At 39.7% G+C, this 16,216-nt stretch overlaps 1 pseudogene; it reads right to left on the reverse strand.

The window, feature by feature from the left end:
• Positions 1-15,565: 15,565 nt before the first annotated feature.
• On the reverse strand, positions 15,566-16,007 carry LOC122492424 (annotated as a pseudogene).
• Between the last annotated feature and the right edge of the window lie 209 nt (positions 16,008-16,216).

A 16,216-nucleotide genomic window follows, 5' to 3' on the forward strand; every position in this document is an offset into this window, starting at 1 on the left:
TTAAGTTTCCATTCTGTCCCTACACCATTGAGGGGACTGTCTGGAGGTATACCAGAACCCCATTAACGAGTGTAAATAATCCACGGTCTTCATAACATCAGTTGTAAAACCGAGTCATTAGTATGGAAATAAAGAGAGTGGAGTGCTGTGGGATAGCTACTACCCATGGCTAGTGGAACCTTGACATCTGAGGATTTAGTTTGTCACAGAGGGGAAAAGTTACAGGTGGAAGGAAGGGCATATGGAAAAGCAGTCGTGTATGTGGATATTGGTGAGGAAAATCAGTCTTCATACTAAATAGAATTTTATGTCATTTACTGTAGAAGTTAAAATCTCAAAAACCCCCAACAAACATTTAATACAGTTCTTCAATCATTTAGGAATCAAATACCACCGCCTTTTTCCAAATATATGTTATTGGCATCCCTGTCAGTTAGCTTTCTTGGATTTGCTACCTTACATCTATGTCACTAAGGGCTTCAGTAATGGAAATTACAGGGAACTACAGGGAAGCTCACAGGAGAGGACTAGAGTCCCTCCAGTGGAGTCAGTGGAGGTTTACAAGGAAAGTGACACCTAAGTTATATCTGAGAGGTAAGAGGTAGCCTGGGAAAGAGGATAGAGAAGAGATAGGGAACAGTTTTCCAGTTAGAGAGTGAGGTAGATATTCAACATGGCCTCAATTTACCTCTCTCTGGAAGAATTAGGCCCATTGCCAAGTAACTTGGCAGTGTCCCTACCCCCCAACTCTGGGTTCAGCCATGTGACTTGCTTTGGCCAATGATATGTTAGTAGGCATGCAAGCCGAGGCTTAAATAAACAATGTTCCATTCCTCCTTGCCCTCTCGCACTCTGCCATCATGCTGAGGAGACTGTGCCTAGCAGAGGATGCTAGAGGATGAGCACCATGGAGCAGTGTCTAGTTGCTGCAGTCATCCAAGGATCAACCAACATCCAGCTAATCCGTAGACATGAGACAGAGATCCACGTAGGTCACCAGAGCCATCTACGTAAGATACACGAGCAGTTAACATGCATCGTTGCACGCCATGAGGCTTTGTGGTTGTTATACGGTGTTACTATGGGGACAGAAAAGACTTGGGGACCAGTTAAAGAACAGGGTACTTAAATCACTGACAAGAATTCAAACAGTAACTACTCCCCTTGCTAATCTTAATATACTGTCTCTTGACTGCTGTGAAACAGTTCAGAAACTGTTCCCATTGTATGATCAATACCAATAGAAGGACTGTCTTGAGGCAAATTCTGATATGGGTCCTATTGACCTTAGTCAAGGAAATTGAAGCCAGCCTAGCAGAGTCTTACAGCTCAAGAGCTGGAGGTAGTGATGGAGGAAGCGTTCAATGGATTCATTATTTAGTATCTCTGAGTAAGGATTTATAAACAATCAATAGTGCCCTCTTTTGTTGTTTCTCCAGAATTAGAATACAACTTGATATTGCTGGGACTATCAGAGATGCCATTTAGACATGGAATCTATCAAGTGACTAAGGCCCATGAAAAATAAGGCAATTAATATCCTGCTTCTGTGTTAACACTTTTCTTTATGACCTAAGTGGAACCTAATACTCTAGTCCATTGGTTCTCAGACTCTGGTGTGCATCAGAAACACTTGAAAGGCTTGTTAAAACAACACTACTGGGTTCCACTCCCAGAGTTTCTGATTCAGGAGGTCAGGGAGTGGTGGGGGGAGCCCAAGAATTTGCATTTCTAACCAGTTCCCAGGGAATGCTGATTATTCTGGCTGGACACTGTGCTTTGAGAGCCACTAATTCCATGACTGTGATCGTTAATTTTATGTGTCAACTTGGCTAGACCTTGTTACTCAGTTTTTGGTCAAACGTTGCTCTAGCTAGATGTTGCTGGGAAGTTATTTTTCAGATGTGGTTAACATTTAAGTCAGTAGACTTGTAGTGAAGCAGATTACCCTCCGTAATGTGGGTTCATCCAATCAGTTGGAGATCTTGAGGGCAAAGACTAAGATTTCCAGAAGAAGAGGAATTCTGCCTCAAGACTATAGCCTGTTGGCTTGCAGTTTGGACTTACGGATGCAACATCAACTCTTTCACGCGCGCGCACACACACACACACACACACACACACACACACACACATTTCCTCTCCCTGGAGAATGCTGATTAATACAGTGACACTACAACAGATTCCTTTAAAAAAAAAAAAGGTAGGATATGCTTTTCTCTACTTGTTCACCATTTAGAAACCTCCTCAGGCAGATATCCCATGTTGGATGAAACTTTCCTGACTGCCTCTGGAGTCATTTTCTCTTGTTCTGCAAGCTGCACCGTGGTTGCATTTTAAACTGTTCACCACAGATGACATTTTAGAGGGCTGGGCATCATTTTAACCTTATCTGCATTATGAAATTATTCATGAGTCCCACTGCATAGTTAGTATTTAATAAATACTTTGAATGAATAAATGAGTGAATTAATGGTTTCTGTTCCTATTGAAATTTATTAATTCACCAAAGGGCTATAAAAATCAAGAACTACCAATTAGTCCTAAGAAATAGTATAAAGAAAAGCATATTTTTTCACTTTACCCGGCTCACCAAAAACCTATGAGGACAACAGCTACCAGATAAATAAACAAGCTGTTACAGTGATCACTGAGCTGGTCTCCTGATTTGTGCATGGGCATTAGTCATGTAACTGTAGGCTTAATCGTCCTTTCAACGGGCATTTACTGAGTGCCTACTGTGTACCAGTCACTGTGTCAGATGAGGAATCTATTACTTATCACTCATTATGGCACTTTTCTCAATGTTCTTAAGAAATTTTAACAAGCAATAATAAGACAATATATTTTCACACATCTAGGAAATTAGACATGTTTTTCTTACATTTTAGAAATTAAAAGAAAATTAAGCAAATGGCACTAGAATTAGAAAGAATGAGCAATTCATTAGGCAATGAGAATATTAACTATAAATTGGGAAACTCTTTCCTATTTTAATATGCACTTGAGCTTAATTGGCTAAGTTTTGAATATGGGGTGATGAGTTGAGTTGTTAATACAAATCACACACCTTTTATATACTTAATAAAATCCAAGAGTCTGGGATGCATTTGCGTTGCAGACAATTTATCTGCAGGAGTCAGTGAGTTGAGTAATAGAAAGGGATAATAGGAAATCAGTGGCTGAGAAACCTATAAAGTAAATTAACGTGTGCCTTACTTTATTAATTTATAACAATAATGTAATGGATAAATCAATGAGGAGTGCTTTGAGAGAAATGGATGGAGGGAAGAGTTCCTCCTTTTTGCAATTTGTTGAAATCATTTCCTGTGCAGAGGAAATGTTGGCCAGATGTAAAGAACTGTCTTGCTTGTGGCATGGAGAAGAATTGTGTTGTGTAGAAGAATGAGTGGGTGCTCTGCTCTTTTCCTTGGGTCTTATGAGTTTAGGGGGCTCCTTTTGACTTCCAGATGCTAGTATTTGCTTTTCTTGGCCTAATGGCTTTTTTCCAAAGCCTCCACTGTAAAGAGGTGCTTGGAAAATAACTTAGCCCCTGCTTTTCAGCAGCCCTCAACCAATGACTGATAGGAGTTGGTGTATAAATACCCCAGCTCCCTAGTTCCTTGGGTGGTATATGTCCCAGGTATTATTTTGCACAGTTCCCCAGAGTTTCCATTCAGGGTTAAGTTCCATTTATCCACAAGGGAAGCTGGCTTGATGGCCTGCCTTCTCTTCACTACGTCATTTTCTCACTTACTTAGTAATGCTTCCTGCAACTCCCAAGAAAACGCTTGCACTTGAATCCCTGCTTAGGGTTGGAGTCTGGGAAAACCCAGACTAAGAAAGGAACAAAGGATGTGGGCTCTTTGTGTCTCTCACTTATCATGGAACCTGGGCAGTGGGCTGATTTTTCAGGTTCTGTAGTACTGACTTGAAAGTACTGCTTATAGAATCTCATTCGATGGCATCCTGGGTGTCGGAGTCTTGAACAGGTGGGACTCTGCTGACAGGGGAGCATTCTGAACAGAGGAGATCTTTTCATTGCTTCCTTGCGTCCCTCTCCTATCAGTTGTGTCCCGTAGCCTTCTCATCACGTAGCACTTGCAGAAGACAGATTGGTGCTCATCAGACTGAGCTTTCATTTTCCACTGCCACTCTGCAAAGAATGCGGTAAACGTTTGTCTCAGGAACATTCAGAGTGAGCATTTTTCTCCTTTTACTCCTGCCATAACCAGCTTAATTAGCACTTTGCACAAGCTACATAATGCCTATTGTAGATGCTCTGTCTCTGTTCCGTTTAGGGAAAGAATGTCCCTTTCCAAACCTCTGTGTGTGTCTCTGGGTGGGGGTGGGGGAAGTTGTGCAGCATGAATTTTTCTCTCAGCCATCATCTTCCACCTTCACTACTATAAATAGTCTCGTTAGTGGTCTCCTGCTTCTTCTCTTAAACCGCAAGGATCTATTTTCCAATGAGCAGCCAGGTCAGTTAAAATAGAAATTCATTCATGACCTTTCTCCAAAAACCCTCCGATGGCTTTCTTATGCCCTCCTATAAAATCAGAACTGTCCTGCCATATTACAAGGTCTCCCTCCCTCATGCCCTTAAGGTCTTTTTGCTCAGATGTCACCTTCTCAGGGAGGCCTTTCCCGACCACTCTGTTTGAATTTGCAAGTCCATCCCTCAGACTCTCTGTCTCGTTTCTCTGCTATATTTTTATAGTATATATTGCTGTGTGATTTACTGCATGTTTGCTTATTTGTTTGTTGATTATCTTACTTCACTAGAGCAGTGCTTCTTTCCTTTAGCAAAATGCATTTGAGATTTATCCTTGTGGGTCTCAGTGGTTCATTCCTTTTTACTGGTGAGTAGAATTCTACTGGGTGGATGCATCTCAGTTTGTTTATCCATTCATCATTTAAAGGACTTCTGGATTGTTTCCATTTTGTGGTAATTATGAATAAAGTTGCTATAAATATCTGTTCACAGGTTTTTGTGTGAATATTTTCCATTTCTCTTGGGTAAATACCTAGGAGTGGGATTACTAGGGCATATAGTAAATATATGTTTAATTTTATTAGAATCAGCCAAACTGTTTTCCAAAGTGGTTACACCATTTTGCCCTCTCGCCAGCAATGGATGAAAGTTCTAGTTGTCTGAAATCTTTGCTAGTATTTGGTATTGTAGGTTTAGAAACTTGGAGCCCCCTTTATTTCATTTCATTTCATTTATTTTTTTATTTTTGAAAGAGAGAGAGAGAGAGAGAGAGAGAGAGAGAGAGAGAGAGAGAGAATGAGAGGGGAAGGGGCAAAGAGAGAGGGAGGCATAGAATCTGAAGCAGGCTCCAGGCTCTGAGCTGTCAGCACAGAGCCCGATGCGGGGCTCCAACTCACAGACGGTGAGATCATGACCTGAGCTGAAGTCAGCCGCTTAACGACTGAGCCACCCAGGCGCCCCATGGAGTACCCTTTAAAAGAGTACCTGAGACTCATCATTGTATTTAATCAGAATTTCCAGGTGTGTGGCCCAAGTGCAGATCTTTTTTTATTCCTGGTAAAATCTATAATTTAAAAAACTGTTAGTGTTAATATAGTTTATCTTTTAGAATAGTTTAGGTTAAGAGACAAGTTGTGAAAGTACAGATAGTTCACATGTATCCCCTCTTCCTGCACACTGTCACCTGTTGTGAACATCTTAATTAGTGTGGTGTGTTAGTTACAATTGGTGAACTGGCATTGATACGTTTATTAACTAAGGTTCATGCTTTATATTAGGGTTCACTCCGTTTTGTACAATTCTGTGGGTTTTTTTTAAATTTTCTTTTTAACGTTTATTTATTTTTGAGACAGAGAGAGACAGAGCATGAATGGGGGAGGGGCAGAGAGAGAGGGAGACACAGAATCGGAAGCAGGCTCCAGGCTCTGAGCCATCAGCCCAGAGCCCGACGCGGGGCTCCAACTCACGGACCGCGAGATCGTGACCTGGCTGAAGTCGGACGCTTAATTGACTGAGCCACCCAGGCGCCCCTTCTGTGGGTTTTGATAAGTGCAGACGTTATGTGTCTACCATCACAGTGTCGTACAGAATAGATTCATGTCCCTCCATCCTCCTCTGTCTTCCACCTGTTCATCCTTCCCCTCAAACCACCTGGAACCCCTGGCAAGCACTGATCTTTTTCATTGTCTCTAGTTTTGTCTTTTCCTGGATGTCATATAGTTGGAATTTTACAGTATGTAGCCTTTAAGACTGGCTCCTGTCACCTATTAATGTGTATTTAAGGTTCCTCAGATCCTTCTAAAAATCTTCTCAGGAAATTATAATGTGCAGCCAGGTTTGAGAAGCACCAAATTAGAATATAAGCTCCCAAAGGATATTTCTTTTCTTTGACTATGTTTTGTTGATTTGTATATCCCCAGAGCCTAGAATACTGGCTGGCATAGAACAAGCTGTCCCTAAATATCAAATGGGTGGATGAATGAATGAATCAATGAATGAAGGCCATACCAGGTCCACAGAGACTTGAATACTCCTCCTGATGATCGTCATGAGCTCTAAGAGGGGTTTCACACCAAAGGATCCACTGAATTGATCATTTTTATTTGCCTGGAGTTTGCCACTCCCTATTTTGCTACACGCATACGTGGTTACTCCTCAAAATGCAACACACGTTGAACTTCCCTGCATAACTGCTTTATTACCTTCGTTTGGAAATGTTCTCTTTCGCTGTGCTTCTCAAATACGTCCAGACTTTCCACACCTAACTCAGACTGGATTTCTTACAAAAGAACTTCTCAGGTACCCCAAACCCCTCCCGAGACTCTTAAAATAATTAGTGCTTTTAGATACACTGGGCACTGTGAAGTGCTGTTTTTCTATTCGGTTGCTGTCCTAAAATTCTATTAAGAGTTGATTGTATTACTTCCCTGTGTTCCTACCTGCTCCCTCAACCAGACTCTAAGCACTCTGAAGGCAGGGGGCATATTGTTAGTCACTTTACTTGTTTCAATCCTCCCTAGGCCCTAGCATTGTACCAAGCTCCATAAATATTTGCTAACTTGTTTGTTTTTCTAGTTCAGGAAATGATGCTCTGTGAGGATTGAAAATGATGTTATGGGAACAGTGTGGGTCCAGGCAGCCAGATTGGGGCACCAGTCATTGAGCCTCTCTAGGCCTCAGTTTCCTCATTCACATAATTACTGTTTATACTGAAGTTTCTAATTTCTTCTCTATTTGTACCATTCTGTGTTTTGATTATCATAGTAACAATAGTGGAATTGGACAAATGACTATATCTAGAAAGATACAGTTTTTGATGTGATTATGCATCAGTCTTTGGAACAACAAAGAGGAATAAAACTATTAGCTGGAGACAAGTCTGATTTTCGTGGAAAATTTTCATGAGTTATTTTCCTTTCCCCTGTGGCCTGTCCCTTACCTTCTTTTCTTCTACACTTTCCCAGTATTCAAAGGTACATTCAAGTTCCACCTCACAGAACCTTTCACGGTTTGTAACTTTGCTTGCTTTTCACTTGTTCTTGTATTTTTCCCCTTCTGTCTACTAACTTCAAGAGAGGAACTGCACAAATCGTCTTTGTATCAGTGCCTGATATATAATAGGCCATAAATAAGCATCTGTTAAATGAATTAATGCCACGGTTTGCCACATTTATTTCATTACGGACCTCCTCCCCCTTTTTATTTTGCTTGAGTCATCTATTTATTTGATAATCCCACCCACATTAGTAAAAACAGTACCCACCTGATATTAAATAAGTCCCATGTGTCCAGGACCTTTCAAGCAATTTATATGTATGATCTTTAGAATAGTCCTGGTTTTACTGTTTTTGATTTGAGAATTTCAGATGAGGAAACAGAGGCATGGAGAGTTAAAGTAACTTCCTAAGTCACACAGTTCCTTGAGAAACCAGGGGTCTGATAGCTCAGTATGAAAAATGCTGGTCTAATGGCATTCACCAGCTCTGGTGAATGGCCGAGACTGACCTGCATTTGAATCTAGAATGGCGTGGGTTCTGGAATGGATTGCGGCTTTCTAAATGTGGGTTTAGAGGACTTCCGAGGAAGATGGCAGAGTAGAAGGACCCTAAGCTCACCTCATCCCATGGATACAACTAGAAAACATCCACATCCGTTTAAATAATCCAAAAACTGACCCAAAGACTGGCAGAATAGACTCTCCACAGCTTGATGTAAAGAAGAAGCCACATTGAAGAGGGTAAGAATGGCAGAGACACAGTTGGGAGCAAAATGGACCATGGCCATCCATGGGAGGGAAGGATGTCAGGGAGAGGAGAGGAAAAAAACTCTCACACCAGGGAGCCCACATGGGGAAGATGGATCCCCATAACATTTGGCTTTGAAAACCAGAGGGGCTGAATTTTGTGAGTTCTTACTACCAGTCAGACTTAAAAACTGGAATTTTAAAAATCAGTGGGCTCGGCTCTGGGAGAACTAGAATGGCAAGTGAAAATTGAGTCCTTGCCCTTTAAGAGATAGGACAACAAACAACCTCATACAGATACAGCAGGGAAGCAGCAGTTTGAAAAACACCTGAGGTATACAGGAAGGAGAGTAGTTTATTCATTTCAGAAGCATGTTCCAGAGGGATAGAGATCTTGGGAGACTCCTCTAGGAGCAAAGGAACTGGCAAGGTCCATATCCCACCTCATCTTTCAGCATATACACATAGCCACCTGCAGGAAATAGCACAGCTCCAGCAATCACTACCTAACTTGTTAACGCTGCTGCTCCTTACCCCCCCCCCCCCCCCCCGCCCACCGTGCACGCTGCTGCAGATACCCCCCTCCAATATGCTCCTGTCTGGAGCCCATCCAGGCTGGTACCTAAGGCCTGACAGTGTGCAAGCAGCTGCACCAGAGGCCAGCACCACTCCAAGGTGACTCCTGTCCTGGGGGGAGTGTAAGATACCCAGACATGCAAGTCGGAATGTGGGCTGGAGGCAGACAACTGGTCTGGCTATAGGCCCCGCCCAACGATGAAATCCTCTCAAGGGACAGGGCAGGGAAAACACCCTGCAGTTTGGTGCTACTGCATCTCTGGCAAGCCCAAGGAAGCCCCCGACTGGCCTATTAACACCACAGGGACCAAACACTGTGCACAATAGGCAAAGAGGGCCACTGCAGACAACTGGACTAAAGGAAAAATCAGCTCAGCAAAATCAGCAGGGCACATGCAACACACATAGAAGATATGCCTGAAATGCCAGGTGTTGGTGAACAGGGGACACTGTACTGTAGGGCACTATAAGACCTCTTCTTCATAAGGCCACTACTTTCAAGAGCAGGAGACATAGCTGACTTTCCTAACATGTAGAAGCAAACACAGAGAGTTAGACAAAGTGAGACAGAGGAATACGTACCAATTGAAAGAACAGGACATAATCACAGCAAGAGAGCTAAACAAATGGAGATACGTGATATGCCTGATATAGAATTTAAAGTGACAGTCATAAAGATACTCACTGGAGTCAAGAAGAGAGTGGATGACATCAGGGAGACCTTTACAAAAGAGATAAAAAAAAGGACCAATCAGAGATGAAGAACACAATAAATAAAATTAAAAATACACTAGATGTGGGGCACCTAGGTGGTCAGTCGGTTAAGTGGCTGACTCTTGGTTTTGGCTCACGTCATGATCTCACAGTTCGTGAGTTTGAGCCCCACGTTGGGTTCTGGGCTGACAGTGCAGAGCCTGCTTGGGATTCTTTCTCTCACCCTCTCTCTCTGCCCTTCTCCTGCTCTCTTTTTCAAAATAAATAAATTAAATAAAAAATACACTAGATGGAATAAATAGCAGGCTAGAGGAAGTAGGAGAGTGAATCTTACCTGGAAGATAGTAATAGAAAATAAGCTGAGCAGATGAGAGAAACAAAAAAAAAATTGCATAATGAGACTAGACCTAGGGAACTCAGTGACACTATCAAGCATTATAGGGATCCCAGAAGGAGAAAGAAGGAGAGGGGGGGCAGAAAAAGTTATTTGAAGAAATAATAGCTGAAAACTTCCCAAATATGGGGAAGGAAATAGAAATCAAGATCCAGGAGGCACAGAACTCCCCCAACAAAATCAATCCAAGGAGGCCCACACCAAGACATATAATAATTAAAGTAGCAAATTTTAATAAAATTTGTAGTGATAAAGAGAGAATTTGAAAAGCAGAAACAGAAGAGAAAGCAATTACATACAAGGGATACCCCATAAGGCTGTCAGCTATCTTTTTAGCAGAAACTTTGCAGGCCAGAAGGATGTAGCATGATATATTTAAAGTGCTGAAAGGAAAAAAATCTGCAGCCAAGAATACTCTATCCTACAAGGCTATCATTCCAAACAGAAGGTGAGATAAAGAGTTTCCCAGACACACAAAAGTTAAAGGAATTCACGACCAGTAAACCAGCCCTATAAGGAATATTAAAGGGGACTCTGAATGGAGAGGAAAGACCACAAGTAAGAGTGAGAAAAGTAGGAAGCACAACAGCCATGAAAATAAGTATATCTTTAAATACTCAGTGAAGGGACTCACACACACACACACACACACACACACACGCACACGCACAAAGATGTAAAGTATGACACCATATACCTAAAACATGGGGGTAGAGGAGTAAAGACTGTGTTCAAACTTAAATGACCACCAACTTAATATGGACTGCTATATGCAGAAATGTTATACCCAAACTGAATGGTAACCAAAAATGAAAAACCAGCAATAGATATGCCAAAAATATAGAAAGAAATCTAAGTATATTACTAAAGAAAGCCAAATAGTCACAAGAGAACAAGAAAGGAAAGAGCAGAACTACAAAACAACCATGAAATAAGTACCAAATTGGCAATAAAATCATACCTATCAATAATTATTTTGAATGTAAGTGGACTAAAGGCTCCAATCAAAAGACATAGGGATAGGTGACAGAATGGATAAAAAAGCAAGACTCATCTATATGCTGCCTACAGGAGACTCATTTCAGACCTTAAAGACACGTACAGATTGAAAGCAAAGGAAATGGAAAAGAAATCCAGGGCCGAAATACTTATATCAAACAAGATAGACTTTAAAACAAACACTGTATCATTAGGCAAAGAAGGACACTATGTCATCATAAAGGGAACAATCCAACAAAAAGTTATAACAATTGTAAATATTAATATTGTAAATATTAATATACCCACATGGGAGCACCCAAATGCATAAAGTAGTTAATAACAAACCTGAACGGAATAATCAATAGTCATAATAGTAGGGTACTTTAACACCCTAGACACTTCAATGGATATATCATTCAAACCAAAAATCAATGACAAAACCATCTCTTTGAACAGCACCTTGGACCAGATGGATTTAATAGATATATTCAGGACATTCTACCCTAAAGAAGCAGAATACATATTCTTTTTGTGTGCACATAGAACATTCTCCACAGTAGATTTCATATTAGACCACAAAACAAGTCTCAACAAATTAAAAAAAAAAATTGAAATCATACCATGCATCTTATCTGAACATAATGCTATGAAACTATAAATCAACCACAAGAAAAAATCTGGAAAGAGCACAAAAATGTGGAAGGTAAATAACATGCTACTAGCAATGAATGAGTCACCAGGAAATCAAAGAAGAAATCAAAAAGCACATGGAGATAAGTGAAAATGAAAACACAATGGTCCCAAATCACTGGGGTGCAACAAAAGCTGTTCAAAGGGCAAAGATTATAGTAATACAGGCATACCTCAAGAAGAAGGAATAATCTCAAATAAACAACCTAACTAATGTTACACCTTCAAGGATCTAGAAAGAGAACAACAAATAAAACCCCAAACCAATGGAAGGAAGAAAATAATAGAGATTAGAGCAGAAATAAATGAAATAGAACCTAAAAACAAAACAAAAACAAAAAACAAAACAAACAAAAAAGAAAAAAAAAAACCTATAGTAGAACAGATCAAGGAAACCAGGAGCTGGTGTTTTGAAAAGATTAATGAAATTGATAAACCTTTAGCCAGACTCATCAGAACAACAACAACAACAACAACAACAACAACAACAAAGCGAGAGAGAGAGGACTCAAACAAAATCAGAAACAAGAGGAGAAATAACAACTGAAATACACAATGGATTATAAAAATATTATGAAAAATTATTTGTCAGCAAATTGGACAACCTAGAAAGAATGGCTAAATTCCTGGAAACATATCATCTCCCAAATCTAAACCAGGAAGAAATAAGAAATTTGAACAGAGGAATTACCAGCAATGAAATTGAACTAGTAATCCAAAACTTCCAATGACCAAAAGTCCAGGAGCAAATAGCTTCATAGGCAAATTCTACTAAACATTTAAAAAAGAGTTAATATATATTTTCCTCAAACGATTCCAAAAAATAGAAGAAAAGGAAATCCCCCAAATTCATTCTATGAGGCCAGTAGTACCCTGATACCAAAACCAGATAAAGACACTTCAAATAAAAGGGAACTATAGGTCAGTACCTCTGCTGAACATAGATACAAAAATCCTGAACAAAATATTGGCAATCCAAGTCCAATGATACATTAAAAAAATCATGCACCACAACCAAGTGGGATTTATTCTGGGGAAGCAAGGGTAGTTCAGTATTCACAAATCAATCAATGTGATACATCACATCAATAAGAGAAAGTATAAAAAGCATATGATCATTTCAATCAGTGTAGAAAATAAATTGACAAAGTATAACATCCATTCATGATTAAAACCCTCAACAAAGAAATTTAGAAGGCATATACCTCAACAGAATAAAGGTCACATGTAAAAAACCCACGGCTAACATCATACTCCATGAGGAAAAACAGAGCTTTTCTCTTAAGATCAGAATATCCACTCTTACCACTTTTATTCAACAGAGTACTGGAAGTCCTAGCCATAGCGGTCAGATAAGAGAAAGGAATAAAAGACCCACAGATTGGTAAGGAAGAAGTAAAACTACAAGTACTTGTACATGACATGACACTCGATAGAGAAAATCCTAAGGACTCCACTAAAAATCTACTAGAATTGATAAAAATGAATTCAGTAAAGTCACAGGATACAAAATCAATGTAGAAAGTCTGTTGCCTTTCTATACGCTAATAACAAAGCAGCAGAAAGAGAAAAAAAATTAAGAAAACAATCCCATTTACAATTGCACAATAATAACATACCTAGGAATAAACTTAACCAAGGAAATGAAAGACTTATACTCTGAAAACCATAAGACAATGAGGAAAGAAATTGAAACGACAGAAACAAATGGAAAGATATTCTATGCTCATGGATTGGAAGAACAAGTATTGTTAAAATGTCCATAATACTCAAAGCAATCTACAGATTGATGTAATACCTATCAAAATACCAACAGCATTTTTCATAGGACTAAACAAAACAATCCTAAAATTCTTATGGAACCACAAAAGATCTCAGAGAGCCAAAGCAATCTTGAAAAAGAAAAATAAAGCTATAGTTATTAAAATTCCAGATTTCAAGTTATACTACAAAGTTGTGGTAATCAAAATGATATGGTACAGAAACAAAAACAGAAACATAGATCAACAGAACAGGATACAAAGCCCAGAAACAAACCCATGACCATATGCTCAGTTAATCCTAGACAAAGGTAGTAGGAATATGCAGTGAGGAAAAAGACAGTCTTTTCAACAAATGGTATTGGGAAAAATGGACAGCTACATGCAAAAGAATGAATTGGGCCACTTTCTTACATCATACACAAAATGAACTCAAAATGGATTAGAGGCCTAAATGTGAGACCTGAAACCCTAAACATCATAGAAGAGAACATAGGTGGTGGGTAACTTCTTTGACAAGCCATATCAATATTGTTTTCTAGATAAGTCTTCCGAAGCAAGGGAAACAAAGTTTCAAAAAATAAACTATTGGGACTGCATCAAAATAAAAAAGCTTCTGCACAGTGAAAGAAACAATCAATGAAACTAAAAGACAACTTACTGTTTAGGAGAAGATATTTGTAAATGGGTTATCTGATAAAGGGTTAGTATATAAAATAAATAAAGAACTTCTACAATTCAACACCCCCAAACCAAATAGTCCATTAAAAAATGGGCAGAAGACATGAACAGATGGTCAAGAGACACAGGAAAAGATGCTCAACATCACTCGTCATCAAATCAAAACCACAATGAGATATCATTTCGTACATGTCAGAATAGCTAAAAACACAGGAAACAACAAGTCTTGGTGAGGATGTGGAGAAAAAGGAACCCTTGTGCACTCTTGGTGGAAATACATACTAGTACAGTCACTATGGAAAACAGTATGGAGATTCCTCAAAAAGTTAAAAATAGAACTACCCTATGATCCAGGGATCACATTACTGAGTATTTGTCCAAATAATAGATAAATACTATTTCAAAGGGATACATGCACCTTCATGTTTATAACGGCATGTAATAGCCAAATTATGAAAGCAGCCCAAGTGTCTATTGATAGATGAATGAATAAACAAGTGGTTATATACACAATGGAATCTTATTCAGTCATAAAAAGAATGAAGTTTTGCATTTGCAACAACATGGATGGAGCTAGAAAGTATAATGCTAAATGAAATAAGTCTGTGAGAGAAAGAGAAATACCATATGATGTCACTCATATGTGGAATTTAGGAATCAAAACAAATGAACGAAGGCAAAAATAGACAAGAGAGACAAACCAAAAAACAGACTCTTAACTATAGAGAACAGATGGTTACCAGACGGGTGGTTGGTGAGTGAATTAGGTGAAGGAGATTAAGCATACACTCATCTTGATGAGCAGTGAGTAATATTTAGAACTCGTGAATCACTGTATGGTACTCCTGAAACTAATATAACACTGTATGTTAAGTATATTGGACTTAAAAAAAAAGTCAGTCTGTTATTCATTTACCTTTATCTGTGTAATAATAATGATAATCAGGGGCACCTGGGTGGCTCAGTTGGTTGAGCATCTGACTTCAGCTCGGGTCATGATCTCGTGGTTTGTGAGTTCAAGCCCTGCATCCGGCTCTGTGCTGACAGCTTGGAGCCTGGAGCCTGCTTCAGATTCTGTGTCTCCTCTCTCTGCCCCTCCCCCACTTACGCTCTGTCTCGCTCTCTCAAAAATGAATAAACATTAAAAAAAAAAATAAAGATCATACTCACCTGAAATGGTGTTTGTAGAAATTGAATGAAACAATGTATCTAACGAAGGTTACATCGTCAGTGGCCAGTGACAAATGCTGACGAATGTTAGTTATTATCTATAGAGAGTTTAGCACAAAACAGTACTTGATGAACATGTTACATTTTCTGTCACTCCCCCCCCTTTTTTTTCATCTTTGAGCCTTTGGTGGTCTGGTTTACCTTGAAAGTTCTAATAGCAGTACGTTAGTTACATGGGACTAAATATATACCCAACAGCCTTAAATATTGTAACTCCACCCAATTAAAGTTTATGTCTTACTCACAATAAGTCCAAAATGAGTTTTTTGATGGGGCAGCTATGTTCCAAGCTGTGACTCCCATCCTCCACTGCATCCTCTGCCTTGAGCACAGAGACAAGAAAAGAGCAAGCAGACCATCTCAGGAGGGTTTGAAAATAATTACAAACACAATGCCTTTTTTTTTTTTTTTGGTGCACCTCACAGGTCCTTTTATTCATGCCACAAAGGCAATACGTCTACAAGTGAACAGCAATGCTCCATGTTCTCCTCTAACAGAGCTTACCTGAGATCTACAGCCAGACTGATGCCCCATCTGATGTGTACTCCAAGTAAAGCTGGTTAATGATGACCCTGAGCAGGTCCAGGACTCAAAGCTTTCAAAGCTTGACTTCTTTCATCAGCGCTCCTGATTTTATGAACGATGATGCCCATCAACCCCACTCCTACCTAAATCTCCTGGTAAACTTGGGTGTGATGGGGCTTCAAGGGGGACCCAGACATTTTCAACAAGGCTTTGAAGCATCTCGGCATAGGAGGCCTGGTTCAGGCCTCCCCAACCTGTACAGCCAAGGACTCGGAACGATCACCGGGTGCCATGTTGCCTAGTGTGTATATCATTGACTCTGGATAAAGGCTTAGGAACCCTATGTACTTTCTGGTTATATTTAGGTAATTGAAAGTCCAGTAGTCAAAATGTCCAGTATTTTGTAATTAGCAAAGTTGTGAACATGA

This window comes from Prionailurus bengalensis, chromosome C2 (assembly GCF_016509475.1).
Source record: "Prionailurus bengalensis isolate Pbe53 chromosome C2, Fcat_Pben_1.1_paternal_pri, whole genome shotgun sequence".
NCBI lineage: Eukaryota > Metazoa > Chordata > Mammalia > Carnivora > Felidae > Prionailurus > Prionailurus bengalensis.